This window comes from Lycium barbarum, chromosome 2 (genome assembly GCF_019175385.1).
Source record: "Lycium barbarum isolate Lr01 chromosome 2, ASM1917538v2, whole genome shotgun sequence".
Classification (NCBI taxonomy): domain Eukaryota; kingdom Viridiplantae; phylum Streptophyta; class Magnoliopsida; order Solanales; family Solanaceae; genus Lycium; species Lycium barbarum.
Genome location: NC_083338.1, coordinates 6,931,438 through 6,952,625, shown reverse-complemented (window position 1 = coordinate 6,952,625; position 21,188 = coordinate 6,931,438). Strand labels below are relative to the sequence as shown.

Here is a 21,188-nt window from a genome sequence, read left to right as displayed (position 1 = left end):
AAAATTACCCACCCCGTCTAAAAAATTATTAATTAAAATGACGTATGAATTACGACTCATTTTGACCGCATTTTGTTTTTAATATTGCTCGGAAGTATATCAATATTTGACTCATTTTGAAGCTCATATTTTAAAATAATGTATTATAATTTTTATTTCATTAAAATATTATTTTACAAGGAGAAAGTTCTTGATAATTCTATCTACCCTTTTTTTTCCTATCCCATCAAAGAAAATGAAAAAGAAAAAAAAAGGGGGCATGTGTCACTTTCTTTCTCTCTCACCTATTTCCTCTTCCAAACAAAGCCAACTTTCAGCCTGTCCACTTTCATTCAACGTTCGAATATAGTCAACATAGGAGGCCACCAAACTTTTAAAAAGTCTAATTTTCCTACACAAGGAAAAAAAAAAGGGAGCAAAGAATTTTTTATTGACAACAATGGCAGGTTTTGTCACCCCCACTTAGTGCAATACTTCCTCTTTTCACGCCTCAATCCTGTCGTCTTCTTCATCTCTCTCCCTTCCCCATTACCTCTGGTCCCCTCTTTCCCCTCCATTTTCAGAAAATCTCTCACGCTCCATTCACTCCTCCCTTCCCCCCGCTCCTTCGTCCCTCTCTCATACGCTCCTCTCTCTCATATTTTTCTATAAGAGGTGGATTTTGATTCAAATAAGGGGGACTTTTCAGGGTTTTGTTTTAGAGGGATTTTCAGTGAACAGAAATAAAAAAAATAAGAAAAATTTCGATTTCTCCTTTCCGGTGAACTTTAGCCGGAAATTAATCAACATTTTCAGAGATCCAACTATATTCCAAGCTTGATTTTCCTTTTTCCGGTGAACTTTAGCCGCGACAAGTGTAGTCGATTCACAACTCTAGCTTCGAATTTGTTCGGGTGTAAAAGAGTAGATCGAGACTCAGATCCCTTGTTCACTGCACCCACAAAAGTGAGTCCCTCGGATTCATCATCTTCCACATTCAGTGTTGGGCTAAAGGCCCAACACAACTTCTCTCGAGTCAGCCCTCATACAGGAACGGCTAATCTGCAGCAATATATGAAGAAATTTGTTGGGCCGAAGCCCAGCAGTCAACAGACCACAGCAGTCCAAGAAAATGGGCTGAGCCCATTTACATTATATCTACTCTTCTATTTTTATTTTTGTATGCATTTAATGTGTATGGTATGACTAACATTTTTCTTGTTTGTTAATTTAGATAAACTTTAGTGACATTAAGGGCTTTAGTTTAGTAATGGGTAGTTGATTCCACAAATCACATTCACTTCTATTTTCTAAACTATTTATGATATTTATAATATTTATTTGAATAATTGATTTTCAAATAGTATGCCTATATATTTTTGGGTTAAAGGAATTATTTCTCATTATTATCATCTTAGGAATTTCAAAATGTCACTAACACACAAAATATGAAACCAATTGTATTTTGTAAACATTTTTAAGATTTACCCAATTATACATATTTTAGCTGATAAAAAAAAAATAGAATGAAATTCATGGCCCTTTTCATCATATTGAAGAACATAAGTCCAAGCATTTCTATACCATCATATTCATATAATATCGTTTTTACTCAAAGATCACTTTTGTCAAATTACCGTTTAAAAGGCTATTATTCACAGGCAAATGATCCTATTTCCTACAAATCTTATTTTGTGAATAACATTACTATTTAAGGCCTTAGCAATACTTTCAAGATATTTTCTTAAAATATTTAAAATACTATATTTACACTTAAGCCTAACAAATTATAAGTCCGGTCGGTTAACCATTATTAATGGGTCTTAAAGGATGCCTAATACCTTCCCTTTAGACTAATTGAACCCTTACCTAGAATCTTAAGTTTCGCAGACCTTAAACAGAGTTAACTTTAAACACAACTTTAATAAACTTTAGGTGTCCTAATTCACCATAAATAATTAGGTGGCGACTCCTTAACATAAATAAACAAAAATAGGAATCTCCAATATGTCGTACTTTCAATTTGACTCCAGTTAAAATGGGGTATGACAACCATGGCCGTAAAACTCGACCTCACGGATGAACTTCGCGAAAACGCGTTAGTCCGAATTGCAGCCCAGAAACAGAGAATGGGAAGGTACTACAATCGAAGAGCCAATTTTCGGAATTTCCGAGTTGGGGACTTGGTGCTTCGAAAAGTTACTTTGAACACCAAGAATCCCAACGAAGGAAAACTGGGCCCGAACTGGGAAGGTCCGTATAAGGTAACCGGGATAACGGGCAAAGGATCGTACCAGTTAGAGTCCGTGGACGGGCAACGGTTGCGCAATAACTGGAATGTGGCTCATCTGAAAAGATACTACTGCCAAGGTATGGACTCTCCGTATTTTATTTATTTAACCTTTCTCTTTTGCAGGAAATCGAGAACCGGATAAAATTGGAATTTAGGCCTGAAAACACGTGTTGCACTCTTTTCCTTAGTACAGTTTTGTCCCAAAATGGGTTTTCTGACAAGGTTTTTAATGAGGCAACAAGTATAACGTGTTACTCGACAAAGACGAAGACAGATGCCCGGGAACTCGGGGTCGCGCCTAACGGGTGGGGACTTAATAGCACTCACCCGATCTTGCAGCTCGGATAAGAGCTAAGGGACTATCACACCCACTTCGAAGTTTACCCCGGTTAGTTGAAACCGGAGGCCGCCCTCAACAAAACAAAACCGGACCTTCAATATTAGGTTCCGATGTAAGGACCAAATGATCAGAACGAATCGTGTCCCCATAATATTTGCTACGGCAAAACCAAGAACCGGATCTTCCGCATTAGGTTCCGATGTAAGGACCAAACGATGAGAATGAATCGTGTCCATTTAGTATTTGCTACGGTAAAGGCGGAAGGGAAAAATTCATTCTCATGCACACAAACATTTGCAATGAAAAAGTTATCTAATGTTTGGATAAACGAGATCCCGGATGTCTTCCCGACGATAACTGTCGTATTTCGGCACTATTTTATTCATACGCCCTATACCGGGCACTACGGTCGAAATTTGACAAAGGCAACAAGGTCATAGCAAACCGAGCCAAAATCGTTAACCCCACAAACGGGGACTTTTACCCCAAAATCCAGCTAAGGCTGAGACTCAGGTGTCCGAAAAATACCGGCCCTAAAAGATAGCCGAAAAATACCGGCATTTTGCCGCCCTAAAAACTCCCGTCGTGATTCGGAGACGTCCAAATTCACAAAGCGTAGGATGAGTCCCATGGGGAAAAAACTCCATAACATTCCGGGACGACATGTACCAGATGAAGCAAAAAGACGATATATAGGCACAGTCAGAAATAACGACTATTTAAACGAACTGACAATTCGGGCGAAAGTCATAACAAACAGTCATTCGAAGAAAAGAATTAAGAAGAACACATGTTCTATTCATACAAAAGATTTTACATTAGAGACCCCTACAAAGGCAAAAAATAAAAAGCTAAGTACAGGCCCTAAATCTATCCGGAATGGCTGGAGCCGGAGTGTTCAGACACTGTCCGCTCGGAGTCGTCGGAGTCATCCCCGAGGACACCCTTAGCCTCTTCCTCAATTTTTCTAGCCTTGAGAATAAGGGTCGGAAGATCCGTAAAGCCATGCTCGGCTTGCTCAAGGGTGATCCTCCGAGACTTCCACTTTTCGTACTCAGCAGTAATAGTGGCATGAGCCTCGGTAGCCTCCACGCTCTTCAGAGCTTCTTCCAAGTCGGCCTCGTCCCGGGCTAACTTTGCTGCCAGAACATCCCGAGCCTCTCCGAGGACATTTTGCATCTGAATGGCCGACTCGAGCTCGGCCTTGAGAGTGTCATTTGCACCGATTGTCTCTTCGAGCTCGGATTTTAGATTGGCACACATCTGGACCCTTTTCTCCGCCTTCTCCTCGAGCACCCTCATACACTCTCTATGCTGGACATTCTCAGATTCGAGCAGCTTGTGCCTATCGACCATGCTCGAGGCGTCGGCCTTGACAGAGTCTAGCTCTTCTCGGAGTTGAGTGACGGTGATTTCAAGCTCACCGAACCTTGAGGATAAATGCGCGTTTTCTCGGCTAAGGCCGATCTTGTCCTCTTCAAGACTCCGGTTGTATTCGACCATCTCGGCCAGCTCACCCTTTAATTGACAATTCTCGGCCTTTGTTACGTCAAGCTCGGGTTGGAGGTTTGAAAGAATAGCTGCTCGGTTCAACGCATCCTCCTTCTCCCGAAGAAGGTGCAGATATTTCTCCGTTTCCTGGCCTTGGGCATCCAGTTGGCCCTTGAGATCGTCCACCTCTTGCTGGGCACGGACGTAGGCTTCGTTGACAAGAACCACACCCTGCAAAAAGAAGCAAGTCAAACACTTTTCATAAAACGAGATGAAAAATTCTCAAAGGAAAGTATGCAGGGACAGTTGACAAAATTTACCCGATTACCCGTGTGCATACCCTCATTGATGAGGCACTGCTAAGAGACCCCGTTCATCTTTCGTTTATCCGAGTCTGAGATAAGGGGCCTCAGGTAGCTCGCTACGCCCACCGGGCGAGAAAGAAAGCTGCAATCCTCGAGAACGGTGATCACAGCGGACCTCATCCTCCTCGGTTCCACACTTGGGGCCGAAAAGGTGCGGACCAATCCATCTCTGGGACCAGACTCGGTGGCCTAACTGACCGCCCTCGTAGCTCGGGGGATCTGGAGGTGCCCAAAACCAGCAGCTTCGCCGGTTGCAGGAAGAGTATCCGAGAACATGTCTTCGAATTCATCTGATCTCGAAGGCTGAATTGGGGAACTCGAAAGGGCCTCAGCAGCTTCAGCAAAGGAAGGAATCTCCGAAGACGCAGCAGGCTCGTGCTCGGGCACCGGATGAATGTCGGTAGGGACTTCGGTCTCCGGGACTGGTTCGTTCCTTTGGCCGGCTTCGGCAGCAACCGCCTCCCTGGATCTTCTTGTTCTTTTTAGGGGGGTCTCCTCGGAAGAAGCGTCGCCTGAAATATCGATGAATTCAATCGACCTTAGAGGAGTTGGGAAATGAATTTCTTCGTCACTTGTGTATAATGCGGGAGCCGAGGGTCCTTCCCCGGCTGAAGGAAGGGGTGAAACAGTGATAACGCCTTCCGGAATAAGGGCCATGGAAGGGGCCTCACTGATCCTACAAACGAGTTGATCGGGCTCTGCTTCGTCCCTTAAGGTCCTAACGACGCTCCTCGCCCGTTTCTTTGGTTTCTGCCCTTTGTCCGAGGGACTTTTTCTCTTGGCAGAAGCAGTAGCAAGGATACGAGATGCACCTGCTGAATCGAACTCCGGCGCCGACGTTGTGGGTTCGGCTGCCGACTCCGGTCTGGGATCCACCGAGCCCTTGGGCAAACCTGAAAATCGAAGACGCAATGAATACGGGTAGTAGAAGATGTAGTGAACACAGGTAGGAGCAGAGTATTACCGTGATTCTGGGCGACCCATCAGCCGCTTGACAGGTGGCCCCACATCCGGTCGTCGTGGACGTGCTGGCTAAGGAGTGCAGTAACCCATTCGTTCAGATTCCGGACGACCGGGGGAATCCATCCATTGGCTAATATAAATAAGAAAAGCGGTCAGAAAGTGGAACCAAAGTTCGATAAAACATACAAAAGCAATTACTTAGAGTTCAGGCTTACGCTTGTTGTTCCACGTTTCCGGAAAAGGCATGTAATTGTCCAGAATGATGTCCGAGGTCCTCACCCGGACATATCACTCCAACCAGCCCCTGTCTCTATCTTCGTCCATTTTCGAGAAAAATGGATTCCGGCTACGCTTTGCGAGTTTTATTACGCCACCCTGGAACAACCTCAGGAAATATAAGCGTATCAAGTAGGCCAGCGTGAGCTTCTTCCCGGCATTGTTGGCCAACAACCGGAGGCATGCCACGACCCTCCAAACGATTGGACCAATCTGTGTCGAGGTCACGTTATAGGTCTGGCACATGTCTAAGATGACCGGATCTACCGGAGGGTCGAGCTTAAGAGTGAAAGGATAAGTATACACATATAAAAAACCTTCCCGGTGGTCAGTGACTGATTCACTTGGCCCGAGGGCAAAAACTTGAACCGAACGGGTGTCCCACCCGCAATCAGCCCGGACTAAGTCGAGTTTTTCCTCAGTAATGGATGAGGGATATCGCCTCACATCAAACCCCCTATCGGATACCGAAGAAGGTTTTTCGACCCCAAAATCTTTGTTGAAGTTAGGCTTGGCCGGTATAATGTCCGAGGCAGTGGGCTCGAAGGTGCTCTTTGCTTTAGTTGGAGATGCAGGCTCGGTTCCTTGAGATGAAACCGAGGGAATATCGTGGGAAGTGGTTTTAGACATTTGAAAATATGAAAAGAAGAAGTTGAGTGGATTCAGAAAGGAAGTTAAAAAAGAGTAAGGGGACATACGGTTCAAGAAATGACAGAGTAAGAAGCAGCGACACTCAAACAAGAGCAGCTAGTAAAGATGGTGGCAAAGTTGCTTCCTTTCTCGTGGTATAAGCGGTGAGTCAGCAAAAACATTGATAGGGAGGATAACCAGATATGGTGAAGATGAAGAAATGCAGTGAAGAGTGAAGATGAAGAGAAATGAATCGTAAAAATGAGGGAATGAAGAAGTTGAAGACGTTTTATAGACGTGGGGTTCAGGCGGTTACGGTTTCCAGCCAACTGGGGGCGCCACGTGTCCCATAATTAATGAGGAATGACTTGAAACGACGTGCGTGCGGCGGTTATCAGAGTGGACCATCTGGGATAAGACACGTGGCCGATGGCAAAGGGACGTGGCGCAACTGTTCCCGCCAAAAATGAAAAGATAACAACGGGCAAATGGAGTCACCGGTTTCTTGATTCATCCACTTCCCGTTACTTCGATAAATCTACGATCCGGGAAGTGTGGGGACTATCTGTATACGGTAAAAATCGGATATATGTTAAACCGGTGAGACCAAAGACCGAAGGAAGAAAGGAACAAGAATGTGCACGAAGGCTCCCGTTCTGAACCGGAGGAATGTTTGGACCGAAGCAAAGGAAGGGCATCATTTGGTCCGGTTCCCCCATGACCGGGTTAGTCGTTGCCGTTGGTCCGTTTGGTCGAGGCCGTTAGTCCGTTTGATCGTGGCCGGTGGTCCGGGAGATCCGTTGCGCGGTTGCCACGCGTCGATAACGTCCTGCCATGTTCAACTGCCAATCATACGGGTGTCAGATCGTACGGTCAACCTAACCCAACTCAGAGCTTTTTCTTTATTATTTTATTTTTCATGTTGTATGAAGCCCATGGGGCAATACTATAAATAAGGGGCATTGTCCTCATTTTAAAGGGTTGGCTCCTTCATATCAAGAACAGTTTGTACTAGAAATATATACAAATCTCTCTCATTATCGCGTCGCAATCCGAATTCATTGTGTTCATCTCTCTTACATTTCTTCAATCAAGTAACACTCATACATTAGTAAATATACAAGTCTATAGCAAACCACCGATTATCAGCGGCTCCTTCATAGCATATTCATATATTTCTTTTCTCTATTAAATAGATTGAGGCTTAACCACATATCCTATACCTACTCACAAATTTAATTGATTATCCGAATTCGGGGTAAACAAATAGAATAATAATTGGTTTAATAGTGATAAAAGCCATGCTTTCATGTGTTTTTGTTCTTTATATATTTTTGGCCTAGATCAAACTTTCAAGGCCTAATTAATTAATTAATTGTGAGATGAGCAAGATGGGGTGCGAATCATTTCAAACCCCGTTGTCAAGTGTAAAAGAAAAGAGCGGAAAAACCAATTGTAAGGGAGCGAGATGGGTTGCAAATTTATTCAAAGCCCGTTGTCAAAGAGTGTAAAAAAGAATGACTAAAAAATGATAATGAAAAGCGTCTCAGATTTAAGAGACAAATAATTGCTTCTAACTGTAGACTCCTTAGGCGTGTCTAATAATAACTGCGTTGATCATGTGGACAGACCCGTTACTTGGTTAAATGCATATAATCAAAGAAAACGTCATGTGGACCATCCCGTTCCTTCTAAATAATAGCTGTGTTGACCATGTGGACAGACCCGTTCCTTGGTTAAATGCATATAATCAAAGAAAAGTCATGTGGACCGTCCCGTTCCTTGACACTCTAATAATAATTGTGTTGACCATGTGGAAAAACCCGTTCCTTGGTTAAATGCATATAATAAAAGAAATGTCATGTGGGTCATCCCGTTCCTTGACACTCTAATAATAATTGTGTTGACCATGTGGACAGACTCGTTTCCTTGGTTAAATGCACATAAATTAAAGAAAAGTCATGTGGGTCACCCCGCTCCTTGTCACTCTAATATAATGAAAGACTTTGCGCGCAAACACGCTCCTAAGTTTAAACAATTAAAACACGTTTTATCCAAGAATTAATTATGACCAAGTATAAGCCGATAAAAGCGACCGTGCTAGATCCACGGGACTCAGGGAATGCCTAACACCTTCTCCCCGGTCAACAGAATTCCTTACCTGGTCTTTTATTTTCGCGGACCAAAAATAAAGAGTCATTTCCTTTTGATTAGGGATTCAATAAGGTGACTTGGAACACCGTTACTCAATTCCAAGTGGTGACTCTGTAAATAAACAATCCCTATTCAAAACCGTCACTTCAAATGGAAAAATCCTTTAAACTATAAGAACCCGTGTGCGTTCATCGCGCGGGGCCCCAAAAAAAGGGGTGTGACAAGTGAAATAGATGGTTTTTCTGTTGTTGTCCTAGTATGGTTCAGGGTTTAGGAAAACATATCCAACAAATAGTTTTTTTGTTCTTGTGCTGGTATTTATCTGGTTCTATTTGTAGAAGATAACCAGCAGATTTGTAGTTATTGCAACAAATTCTACACTTTTTGTAACAAGTAGACAATCTGTTGCAACGACTCAAAGCCTGTTTGGATGGGCTTATGCCTATAAGCTACAAACAGCTTATAAGCTAAAAACAATAAGTTGGGGTAGGTTAACTTATTTTTTTTGGCTTATAAATTGTTTTCAGCTTATAAGCTACTTTAGATAAGATAAGTCAAATGGGCCCAATTATATTTTTGGGCTTATTTTATGCACAAAATGACTTTAAGCTGGCCATCCAAACACTCAAAAAAGCTAAAAACAGCTTATAAGCAACTTATAAGCCAATCCAAACGGGCTCTCACTAATTTGTTGGACATAGCTTCATTTATTTGCTTCTGTTGGATTTTTGTTTGTAGAAGATATCCAACAGATTTTTTAGGTTTTACAACAAGTTCTACACTTGTTGTAACAAATAGACAATCTGTTGCAACAACTACAAATCTGTTGGACAAAGTTTCAGTTATTTGCTTCTGTTTGTAGAAGATATCCAACAGATTTTTAGTTGTTGCAACAAGTAGACAATCTGTTGCAACAACTACAAATCTGTTGGACATAGCTTCAGTTATTTGGTTTTGTTTGTAGAAGATATCCAATAGATTTTTAGTTGTTGCAACAAGTTTTACACTTGTTGTAAAAAGTAGACAATCTGTTGCAACAACTACAAATCTGTTGGACATAGCTTCAGTTATTTGGTTCTGTTTGTAGAGGATATCCTACAGATTTGTAATTGCTGCAACAAGTTCTACACTTGTTGCAACAAGTAGACAATTTATTTATGAATTAGCAAATGTTGAGGAAAGATATAGTCAAATTGGCAGCCAAACTGACAATCAATCCTCAAAAAGAGATGAAGAACAGAGCCAAGAAGCAGTATATACAAATGAAGAAAGTGAAGAAAGTGAAGAAAGTGAAGAAGAACTAGAAGATGAAGAAACTGATGATGGAAATGAAGGAGATGAAGTAGATCAAGGAAATCTGCTACACCCCAGAAGGTAGTTGCTGAACAAATTATTACTTAAGTTGTGGTATTTGGAGGCTGTTGAACAATTTCTGTTTTTTTTTTTTTTTTTTTTGTCCTTTGTGCTATTTGTGAATGATGTTTATGAACTTATTTACTTTGATTAGTTGTGGTATTTGGAGCCAAGGTGGCTGTTCAATAATTTCTATTTATGAACTTATTTATTTTGCTTACTAATTGTTGCAATAGATGCATACAGTAGAATTGCTTAGTTGATTAGTTGTTGCAACAAATTACTCACCTTGTTGGAAAAAATCAAACAATTGCTTAAATTATTGTAAAAACTAAAAAATATGTCGCAACAGATGAGTTAATTGTTGCAACATATCATACACTTGTTGAAGAAGTTACAACAAGTTACTAATCTGTTTCAGCAGATGGATCAGTTTAAACAACTCACTAATCTGTTTAGACAGGTTGCCTAAATGATTGCAACAGATCATATAGTTGTTGAAGAAGTTGCAACAAGTTACTAATCCGTTCCAACAAGTAACTAATATGTTTAAACAAGCTACTAATCTGTTTAGACAAGTTTCCTAAATGATTGCAACAGATCATACAGTTGTTGAAAAAGTTGCAACAAGTTACTAATCCATTCCAACAAGTAACTAATCTGTTTAAACAAGTTACTAATATGTTTAGACAAGTTTCCTAAATGATTGCAACAGATTATACAGTTGTTGAAGAAGTTGCAACAAATTACTAATCTGTTTAAACAAGTTACTAATCTGTTGCAACAGATCATACAATTGTGGAAGAAGTTGCAACAAATTATTAATGATTTTAGTGTGTGTGTATATATATATATATATATATATATATATATATACCATAGAAATTTGACTTTACTTTTTTGTTTCCGAAGTAACTTGACACGGACAAAGTCAGGGAAAACCTCTGAAATTATTTCAATATTGAACCTTGGACATATAAGAGTTCTGAATCAAATCTCTTTAGAAAGAAGATCTTTTGTCTCATGGTATCCTACTCCAGTCCCCTTACGAAACTTTCGTTATTGGGTTAGCCATACACTTTACATGTTTCTAGCGATTCACATGGCATCATAAAATGATACAAGTCTTGGATAAGAATGTATAACGCACTAGAACGAACGGATCTTGTAGTATTCCTAAGAAATTCTTCAATTTCTTTCGGAAACAGATGATTAATCATCTGCTTCTCACGTTCCGCGAATAGCCGGGACATTGAGGAATATCCAAAAAGGCATTTCGGGAATCGGCTTGATTCTATCTCTTTTCGTTCCGTTTATCACTATATATATATATATATATATATATATATATATATATATATATATATATATATATATTGATCACTAAATATGGTTGATTTCCACCGTTTATCACTAAATATGGGTGAATTAAGTAGTTCACACTAATTTACTCTAATCATCACTCCATTTAGTGCGTATTGGATTTAGTTGATCATCTATCCTGACCCAAAACACCATCAAATTGCTTAAGTATATATATTGATCACTAAATATAATTTATTTCCATTGTTTATCACTAAATATGGGTGAATCAAGTAGTTCACATCAATTCACTCCAATGATTACTCCGTTTAGTGCGTGTTGGACTTAGTTGATCATCTATCCTGACCCAAAACACCATCAAATTGCTTAATTATATATATTGATCAATAAATATGGTTTATTTTCATTGTTTATCACTAAATATGGGTGAATCAAGTAGTTTACATCAATTCACTCCAATGATCACTCCGTTTAGTGCGTATTGGACGTAGTTGATCATCTATCCTGACCCAAAACACCATCAAATTGCTTAAGTATATATATTGATCAATAAATATGGTTGATTTCCATTGTTTATCACTAAATATGGTTGATTTCCATTGTTTATCACTAAATATGGCTGATTCCCTTTATTGATCACTAAATATGGGTGAACCAAGTAGTATCTGTTGCAGCAAGTGTAGTATCTGTTGCAGCAAGTATAGTATCTGTTGGAACAACTGTAGTATCCTTTGTAACAACTGTAGTATATGTTATAGCAAGTGTGGTACCTGTTGCAACAACTGTAGTATCTGTTGCAGCAACTGTGGTATCTGTTGCAGCAACTGTAGTATCTGTTCTAAGAATATACTTAGAATTGCCCATCTAATCCATGAAATTACTATCTAATCCATTAAGGATGTTAGTGTATATATATATATATATATATATATATATATATATATATATATATATATATATATATTCATCATTAAATATCGTTGATTTCATTTGTTTAACACTAAATATGGGTGAATCAAGTAGCTCACATCAATTCACTCTAATGATCACTCGATTTAATGCATACTGACTTAGTAGATCATCTTTCCTGACTCAAAATACATCAAATTAATTAAGTATTATCCATTGATCACTAAATATAGTTGATTTCCTTTGTTTATCACTAAATATGGGTGAATCAAGTAGCTCACATCAATTCACTCTAATGATCACTCGATTTAGTGCATACTGACTTAGTAGATCATCTTTCCTGACTCAAAATACATCAAATTGATTAAGTATTATCCATTGATCACTAAATATAGTTTATTTCCTTTGTTTATCACTAAATATGAGTGAATCAAGAAGTTCACATCAATTCACTATAATAATCACTCGATTTAGTACATACTGACTTAGTAGATCATTCTTCCTGACTCAAAATACTATCAAATTGATTAAGTATTATATATTAATCACTAAATATCGTTGATTTCATTTGCTTATCACTAAATATGGTGAATCAAGTAGTTCACATCAGTTCACTCTAATGATCATTGGATTTAGTGCATATTCCTGACTCAAATTACCATCAAATTGATTAAGTATATATATTGATCACTACTTATTATTGATTTCCTTTGTTTATCACTAAATATCAAGTGATTCTCTTTGTTGATCACTAAATATGGGTGAATCAAGTAGCATCCGTTTCAACAACTGTAATACCTATTGCAACAAGTGTAGTATCTGTTGCAACAACTGTAGTATCCGTTGCAGCAAATGACATAGTTGTTGAACAATTCCTTACTCTTGTTGGATAAAACACAACAAGTTACGAACTTTCTGCAACAAGTCACTCCACTTGTTGGAAAAACCCCAACATGTAACTTAGTTGTTGCAACAAGGCCTGTCAGTTGTTGCAACAAATTGCTTATTTGCTGGAAGTCTTTTAGCGATTGGATAAAACACAAGTTACTAGTTGTTGCAACAAGTCCTGTTACTTGTTGGATAAAACCCAACAAGTTACAGAGTTGTTGCCACAGATTCATTACTTGTTGAAAACTGTTTAGCAATTTATTAACAACAATACATACATTTGTGATTTGAACACGATCAACATATCATATAAACCAAGTTCACAAGCACCAAGAACATAAATCACCATTCTAAAAAGAATAACATTAAAATGTCATAAAGTTCCAACAAATAACTATTATTACAACACAGTGCAATTAACAACTATGGAGCATTTCGGCTTGGACAACAACTACAAATCTGTTAGATATTTTCTACAAACAGAACCAAATAACTGAAGTTATGTCTAACAGATTTGTAGTTGTTGGAATAGATTGTCTACTTGTTGCCACAAATGTATAACTTGTTGCAACAACTATAAATCCGTTGGATATCTTCTATAAACAGAACCAGATAAATAATAGGAAAAGAACAAAAAAACCATCTATTGGATATCTTTTCCTAAACCCTGAACCATACCAGGACAACAACAGAAAAACCATCTATTTCACTACAAACAAACTACAACAACCTGAATTTTATCCAAACTTTTCCTAAACCCCCCAAAAAATCAAAACTTCTTTTTAATATTCTTTTTGAGTGGGGGAAGGGGGTGGTGCAAAAAAATAACTTTTCAAAACCTTTTTTTTTAAAACAATTTTTTTTTTTGAAGGGTGGGGGGTGGTGGGTGCAAAACAAAACAAAAAGAAAAAATTTTCAAAAATTTTTTTAAAAAGCAATTTTGGGGGGGGGGGGGGGGTAGTGAGGGGTGGGAGAAAGAGGGGGGACTGGTGAAAAAATAAAAATAAATATCAATTTTTTTGGGGGGGTTGGGGGGAGGGATGGGAAGAGGAGTGGAGGCTGGTAAGAAAAAACCAAAACTTTTTTAGATTTTTTTAGGGGGCCAAGGGGGGGGGGGGGGTTGGTGAGGGTTGGGGGGAGGGTTGCGAGGAGGAGGATGTCGAGGGGTGTGAAAAAATAAATTAAAAAAATCAAAATATTTTTTTTAGGGTGGGGGTAGTGAGGGGTGGGAGGAGGAACGAAGGCTGGTGAAAAAACAAAAAAAACTATCAAAACTTTTTAATTGTTTTTTGGTGGGGGTGGGGGGGATGGGGCAGGAGGAGTGGAGGCTGGTAAGAAAATGTCACGACCCAACCCCGTAGGCCGTGATTAATGCCCGATCTGGGCACTCAAACACATTCTAATATACAGCAGAAGCCGACGAGGCTTTATTTCAAATTTAGCTAATTTCCAGAAAAATTTCGGCAGAGTTTCCTTTGTTTTACGGACTATCCCATATACCCTGCACGCAGAAAATACCAACAAAGGCCACACAGGGCCAACAGAGTAATATTTAAATATATGCGGACCGGCCGCCGCGGCGAATGGGATCGCCCAAACACAACATATACACACAGCTGTACAGGAAGAATCCCAACCCACAAACATGTCCACAGACCTCTAACAGACCGACAGAATCATATGACGGGACAGGGCCCCGCCGTACCCATGAACGAGGATATACATATATAGAAGTGACAGACTATACCAAAAGATGGCTCTGAATAAAAGAGCGCTCCAAAAATAGCAGAATGAGATCCTAAGCGGACGGATCAGCAAACCTGTCGTCGGTACCTGCGCGGCATGAAAACGCAGCCCCCGAGGAAAGGGGGTCAGTACGAAATATGTACTGAATATGTAAAGCCTGAGTTGCAGAAACAAAATCATAACTGGTATAGAACGTACAGAAATAAACAGAAAAATCCAAAGTATTAGATACATAATTTCAAAACATGCAGAGTGTGTACAGAAACATATGTCATATCAAATCCGGCCCCTGCCAAGGGACTCGGTAGACAGAACGTGGCCACCCTCCCGACGCTGGTGCCACAACACAGAAGAATCAGAATAGGGGCATAACCCCGTAACATAATATGTCATATCAGATGGCCATAGTAAATCATATCAGAACAAGCGTACATGGCACAACATACTCCACAAACCCATGTACGCGTATACCTGCCCCCTCACATCGAGGCACGGCGAACAATGCAAAGGATCACGCTTGACAACATATCCTGGCCCGGGCTCAGTGTGGGAAACATTGGGGCATCCACGAATGGAGTAGTGAGAGACTAATGCAATTAAAATATCATGAATGTTTCTATAGACTCGATGAGGCATATCAAAGACAAACCGATCCAATGAAGTCGGAAGGAATCATAGTAAATGAGTTTCGAGTATCAAAACAATTTATCAGACTTAATGGGATATTTAAAACAACGTTTGTTAGGTAATTAGAATGGTAGTAAAAACGTTTCTTTTAAGAACTATTCGAAAAGAAGACTTAAGTACATTAAGGGCAAAACCGGGAATAGTGGGCCCACCTCGGGACAAGCAAGGCGATGGGTCCAAATTATGCCCTTTAAGCTTATGGGATCACCTATAAAGGTTCTACGGACATTCTGTAGCTTTCCAAGGAGTTTAGAGAAGGTTTGCATAATTTCCAAGAAAACATACCAAAAGAGTTCAATCTTACTGAAAGAAAAAGTGATATTTTCACTTGCGGATTCCGAGGGGCAGAAAGTCTTTCGAGGCCCGAATTTGATCCTAATACACTTAGGCATGCCAAAAGAAGGATCGGGGTAGCTTTACATACCTTTTGAGCTTTTTAAGCCTATCCGAGCTCACTCTCCGTTTCGTCGAAAATCTGCAAATGGTCACATTTACCAATTGTAAGCTATAGATGCTACGAATTCAATTCAACTCATATTTGTCTACCGAAATTTCGGCAGCACTTCCCCTATACATATAGCACCCCCGAGAATTCAACTCGGCTCACAATCATCAACAACAACCCAAACAACAACATCAACATCAACAACAAACACTAGAAACACAATATGGCACAACTAGTTCTACTTGCCGACATAATGCCATAACCTTTACTTTAACCTTAACTTTCAAACTAATCTCAACGATTTCACATTCATTATCAATCTAGATCACCACAACATAGTTTAGAAGCATTTCATATCGATTTCTTAAATTATACACACGATATACATAATATACAACTTTCCGCCAAAGTCATAACTTGTTCAAAACATCAAATCTTTGGCATACATATTAATAACATGTTTCCAACTTCCAAATTCATCAATGATCAACACAACTAACAACCAAATAACTTCATTTTCCTAATGTCGAAAAATCATACTAAAACGACATAAGTTTCTACATTCCATTTCAATACCAACTCATATTATCCCATCTTCATTTACATTGAAAGCATCACAATAACACACTAAACAACTTAATCCATTTCTATTCCTACTCCAATATACCACACGGCCAATTGCTCTATTTATCAATTCAACCAAATTTATTCAACTTTCATCCACAATATGGATTCCATCACATTCACAACTAAAATATAACATAGTTCAACACATTATAGGTATACAACACATATACCCTCACGGCTACACACCATATTCCAATCCCACTTTGAAATCTTCCAATTTTCCATACAATCAACTCATTCCCACATACTACAACACAAACAAAACATCATAACACAATAAAAAGAGATAAATTCTTACCTTATTTTCTAGTCTTCTTCACTTGAATAAGTGATCAAATTGAGGCACCAAGTGTTCTTTCTTCCAAAGCAACTACACCAAGTTATAAAGGGACCTCAACTTAGTAGAAATTCACCAAGAGAAAAATTTTAGGAGCAATATTTTTGGGGGTGATTTTTCCAAGCCAAACCCGAGCCCTCTTCTTCTTGCTCTCTCTTGTTTTGATTTTTGTTTGTTCTATGCTTCTTGAACAATCTAAGGGATAAGATGATATATATATAACATGGTCCCCTTATTAATTAAACACATGGGAAAATTAATAAAATCATGGGCTTGGCCACTATGTTGGCCGGCCACCCCTTAGCATTGGGCCTTAATTTTTCATTGAATTATTTTGGCCCACATTTTGTAATTTCCGAAACTAATTCCCAAAATTCCAAATTTGCCCTTGGCCTTATTCGACACTTCCACATTAATATCCTTTCATACACAACTCCTATGTCAAATAAAAATTAATTATAACCTTATTTCTTACAAGCCAAGAATATTTCCAAATTTTTCCAACGTGTTAAAACACGGGATATAACAGAAAAAATCAAAACTTTTTTTAAATTTTTTTTGGGGGGTGGTGGCTGGTGGGGGGGAGAGTTGCGACGAAGAGGAGGAGGAGGGGGGAGGAATAAATAAAAAAATAAAAAAAAATTAAATTTTTTTGGAGGGTGGGGGTAGGGGGAGGGTTGCGACGAGGAGGAGGAAGGGGGGGGGGGGGGTGTGAAAAAACAAATAAAGAAAATAATAAAAAATTAATTATTTTTTTAGGTGGGGGGGTGAGGGGTTAAGGAATCGGGAGGAGGAGGGGTGGGGTGAAAAAAATAAAGAAAATCAAAAAATAAAAATTGGGGTAGGGTGGGGGCCGGGGGGGCATGGGGTCGGGCGCTGGGTCTGGGCGGGGGTGGGTCAAAGTGTTAAAAGTAAAACTTGATTGCAAAGTGTTAAAAATAAAGTTGAGGGTCAAAGTGTCAAAATGGAAACTTTTGGGCAACTTCAAAACCCCTTAATCACTATTAAAAAATTATCACCTCCACCTAATAATTAAAACTTGAGTCACCTCTCCTAAAATAAAAAACTAAAGAGTCACCAATAATTAAATGCCCCACCTTTCTTGGTAGGAGTAAGTAAAACAATACATGATACTTCATGCTGATTATTTCCTTCTTATCCCGAACACCCGGCTTAACCCTGTCACCCTTGCACTCGCCTCTTACCCTACCCATAGAATTTGCCTAGATTACAATTATATAAACGTATATGCTATAATACAGTCAAACCTCTCTATAATTGTCATTCATTATAGCAACATTTCACTATAACGACCTGATTCTCTCCATAACCAATTTTTCATGTAATTTTACTTCTGTATTGTAGCATTCTACCTATAACAATAGTTACATTCATTATAGAGGTATGCTCTTTGTAAAATTATCTCTCAATAACAGTTATACTCAAATATTGTGTAATAATATTTTGTAAAAAATATATTATGTATAAAAATAAAATATTAAAATATTTATGGTAATCATCAAGAGAAAGCTATTGAATTCCTTTTTATTGAAAGTTTGGACAAAAATCTTCGTCAATTCAAGCGTCGTATTATCATTAACAGATTGGAATTTACGAAACAACCTACAATTGTAGAATTCTTACATCAAACTTGAAATATTTAAGTTTTTAATTAATTTTAATACATATTTTTCTTAGATTTTAATTCTTTATCAGTACAGTACAATTAGTTATGAAAACCTGTATAAGATATGAAAATATCAAAATCAATTGAGATTTTAAAATTAACAAGTATTTTGTTATCATTTATAACATAAAAAGTACAGAATAATAATTTTTTGTGTATTTTTGTTTATAACAGCTAAATGAAATTCAAACATCAAATATCAGTATACATACATAACATCATCTCACTATAGCAGCCATCAAATTTTCAGACAAATACTGCCATTATAGAAAGGTTTGACTATAATTCTTGCTTGCTTACCAAATCCAAACAAATAAGTAAGAAAAACATTTATTTCTCTAAATAATATTTTTTGTGAAAAATACTTTTCTTCGCATCTAGCACACCTAAAAATAATTATATTTTCCCTTTTAACAGTGTGAAGGACATGTTCCACGCGTTTTCAGTGGGGGCCACCATCTAATGTCTATTACGGGCAAGGAATAAAATAACAAACAAAATGAGGTTCAAATTACTAGTGTGAAACATTGACCCCAAGTCTTTAAATAACTAGAAAACCACATGACTTGTTGAGAATAAATACCTATTTAAAAAACCACAAAGTTAACCCCAAGAATACAGAACCCTTCTTAAAAAAATTGTTCACTCTCTCCTCTCTACTCTCATTTACAACTTCATTTTTTTGCCCCATCTTTGATTCTTATGAAACATCAGTAGTTCTTCGTCACGCCGCAAAATCGTGCGTTCAACTAAATTTGTTAAGGCCAAATTTGGATTCGTCTCTCTGACTTTTCAGCATGGCGGATTATGATTTCTCTTCCTCCAGAAACTCATGTGCTTGTCGTTGCGTCACATTCATAATGAGTTTAGGGGTCCTAGCTCTGATCCTTTGGCTAAGGGTGTGTTCGGTATGGAGGAAAATATTTTCCAAGGAAAACATTTTTCCGAAAAATGTGTTATTGAAACATAAGTGAATTTCTACTTATTATCTCATGTTCGGTTGGGTAGTGAAAAATAAGTGAATTTCTGACGAGACCAATGTATATAGGTTTTTCTGCTCGTGCTCTGTCAAATTATAGTAAAGTTTAAGATATTGTCCACAGAGATTGAAACCACCTATGCTACAAATTTGTATTATCTTTCTTACTATTTGAGAGAATCAAATTGATGAAATGAGAGTTCTTTAAAAGTCATAAAATTAAAATAACAAAGTCAGAAATATTTTTGAATTTTTTCTAATAAAAGATAGATGTTGAGATACTTTGAATTGGCAAGATAAAATAATTATAATAAAATCAAAAGTTTATTATTTATTTCTCTGTTTAATGATATGATCGCTTATTTCTAATATAACCAAATCATATTAAAGTAACCAATTAGAAACACCTCTATTGATTAGTGTAGTTTTTCAATTAACAGTGAAACAAAGACCCTTTTAAAAGAATGATTGCTTAGATCTAATTCAACCACTCCACGTAACGATAATATATTAATTGCACCACTCTCGCTTATACTATCAATATATTGTCAGTTAGAGACACTAAACAATAATTGATTAATAACACCTCTTTCGATTAGTGTAGTTAACCATTTAAAGTAATGACTTCAAACAAGAATTATCTTAGTTGAGTGCACCAAGTGAACAAAAGCCTCTTCGATTAGCCTTTGCTAAATCAATAAACTTATTTGATTCAATCCCTCAGTGAGAATAGGACTGAAGAAACAAGATAAAGATCCCTCAAATCGATAAACTATTTGAGTCAATCCCTCCGTGAGAATAAGATTGAAATAAATAAGATAAAGATTATTCAAATCAATAAGCTTGTTTAAATCATTCTCTTCTCCCGAATAAGAAATAAAATAACAAGATTTGATAAAAAGATTTAATTATACCCAATAACTGATATAATTAATATCAAATACGTACCTTGGTGTATAAAGATGATAAAGAGCAAATTATAAGAAGATAATAAAATTAAAATGTTTATAATAATACTTTGTCAAGCTTCATATAGTATCCCAACTAAAGAAAATTACTCCATTATGGATTAAGAAAAACTAAATGGAAAATTAAAAGACTAAAAGTATTTTTTTCTAAAAGAAAGAGACGAGAGAGACCAAGAGTGGTTCTTGTTCTTCTTACAATTGGACAAGAAGGCCCCTTTGATTTCTTCTACTTTGCCCAAAGTAAGTGAGATTAATTTGGCCAAAGTAAATGCGATTACTTTGGGCAAAGTGACTTCCGTTCTTCATTTCTCACATCATATTGGCAAGATGACATGCTCCATATTGGCCAAAGTAGCTTCTTCCTATTTTCATTGTTTTTTAGCTTCTTCTTTTCTCTTTTTTCATGTGTTCTTTTTCCTACAAGATTTATTAGAAAAATACGAGAATTGGATATAATTATTCATTTTTTAATTTAAAATCTTATTTTTGTATACTGAAATTACATGAATAATTTATATCCGTCAATTTCTTATTTATTTTCTCATGTTCGGTTAGTTGATAGAAAATATTTTTCGAAAAATATCACCTATGCCCCACCAACCCCACCACCTCAACCCCCACACCCACCCACCTTCACCCCCAACCAAATCCCAACCCCACTCCTACCCTCCACCCCCAACCAACCACCACCCTCCAATCATTTTATCTTCACCCACCCTACCCCACACCACCCAACCCCGCACCACCG

At 37.9% G+C, this 21,188-nt stretch overlaps 1 long non-coding RNA gene across 1 annotated transcript; it reads right to left on the bottom strand.

Moving 5' to 3' along the window:
- Positions 1–14,492: 14,492 nt before the first annotated feature.
- Positions 14,493–16,970, bottom strand: LOC132629272 (uncharacterized). The gene is made up of 3 exons (XR_009578160.1): positions 16,768–16,970; positions 15,822–15,872; positions 14,493–14,797 (listed from the first exon to the last, which is right to left on the bottom strand). It is a non-coding gene; the product is annotated as an uncharacterized LOC132629272 (long non-coding RNA).
- Positions 16,971–21,188: the final 4,218 nt, after the last annotated feature.